The following is a 1,987-nucleotide window of genomic DNA, read 5'->3' on the forward strand; positions in this document are numbered from 1 at the left end:
CACATCTGATGCCAAGACTGCAAAACTTTGATGAAAGCTGTGTCTTTGTTTTTGCTGTAGATAGATCATGTTCTCTGCTGCAGTGAATTAAAACAAAAAACTTCAGTAATGTCTTCCCATGTTATATCCAAATCTAGCACTCAGAGTCCAATGAGTCATGTCAGCAGCAGGGCTATAAGTGAATTTATATTTGTGTCTGAATAACTATCCCTTTAAGTTTTTAAATGGTTCTTCCTTTTAAGGGCTGCTAAATATGCAGCACTTGCCTGAGCTATATGGACTTCCTCATTAGGCTGATGAACTTCAAAGCAATTGGGGTTCCTTCCAAGTATGAAGGGAGGACACACAATGCATTCCAACTGAAGCTGAGGATAAAACGTACATTTTTTTTTTAAAACAAAATGTCCCAAATGATTAATTTCTTCTTCATCTAAAAGAATGTATAATGTTTTCTCCAGCAAGTCATTCTTTCTCCTTGCCATTTCTGATCTGCAAAATTAAGTTTTACTTGAGTGAAGTCCTTTACTGACCTCATATGTATCAGATTTTCCTCTGTGGAGTTCAGAATATGTACATAACCTATGAATGAATTCTGGCCACATTTCACTGCAGACAAGTACTTAACAGTGTTTCCTCAGTCCTTTAATTTTCAGGCTTTTAGATTTTATTTTGCTATAGTTTAACCATAGTCTGCCCAAGTCCTACAGGTGTAATTTAGATTGGATATCTTTTTAGTTTATTAGAGTTAACATGTAAAAGAGTTTCAATAGAAAGACTCTTATTTTCCATTTCAACAAATCTCATTCTGGAGATGGATTATTTAATTGATTTTAGCATTAAGCAAAGAAAATGCAAATTCTAATTTGAGTCTAGAGTTTAAGAATGAAGCCTGATTCTTTGGCACAAGGTGAACTTTAATGAGCTGTAGTGCAGTTGTCTCAAAGTTGTTTCAGTCCAAATAAAGTGCAGGACCCAGCAGAGTTATTTCCACATGGTAAAATTCTGCACTGTGGTGAGAATAATCTAGTATTTTTTTAATGACTAATAAGCTGTGAGAGTAGGATGTTAAGACAAAGATGGAAACAGTTCCCTTTTCGAAGTTTAGTGGTCCTTTTCTCATGTATTAGGTTATGGAAAATATTGCATAAGAAGAAGAGGAAGGAACCACAGTAGAGTGGGTGCTTCTGAGAGGGAGCCTTGTAGAAGGTTGATAAAATAACAGAGGCTGCTAACATGTGTGTGTGTTTTTTTCTTCCATTTCTCTGTGTTCAGTGTGAGATTTGTACTAGTAAAGATTAAAGGGTTGGACAGTAACCTGCTCTGCAGTGTTCTGCCTGGAGACAAGGAATGCCTGTGGTGAGGATGGATTCCCCCAGGCCAGCTGCACACACCTGGCTGCTGCTGAACCTGTGCAGGGCCTGAGGATGCTCTGTGTCCCTGAGGGTGACATGACTTATTCACCAGGTCTAATGCTTCCACAAGAGCTGGGGCAGATGTGTGGAGGCAGGAGGAAGTCTGCAAATAAATGCCACTGCATAGGGCTTGTCGTGTAACATAGTGAAAACTATTTTCTTAGAGGGATTGTACTCTTATGGGATTTTCAGGTGCTAAAGCTATTAAGCATTTCTCTGTGTTGATGAATTAGGCTGTTAAATTCCTTATCTGGATTTACCACCGGAAACAATCCTACATATTTTGTAGGGGTGTGACATGACATTTACTTTTCATTTCTCGGGGTTATGTGCTACTGTGCGATGTGATGTACTTGGACAGTGCTTACCCTGCATGAGAGGGGATTCTTATTCCAAGAACTGAAAAGATAACATGAATTGAAGTTTAAAAAAGGAATTTTTGCAGGCTGCAGAAGCTGGCATTTTTTGTTAATTTATTGTTTTTACCCCCAAGAAGGGAGAAACGGGAAAAATGTATTTCATAAGTGTGCATGACTGCTTACAATTTTGGCAGTGGAGCACAGAGCCTACTCTCC

This window comes from Lonchura striata, chromosome 4A (assembly GCF_050655825.1).
Source record: "Lonchura striata isolate lonStrDom1 chromosome 4A, ASM5065582v1, whole genome shotgun sequence".
NCBI lineage: Eukaryota > Metazoa > Chordata > Aves > Passeriformes > Estrildidae > Lonchura > Lonchura striata.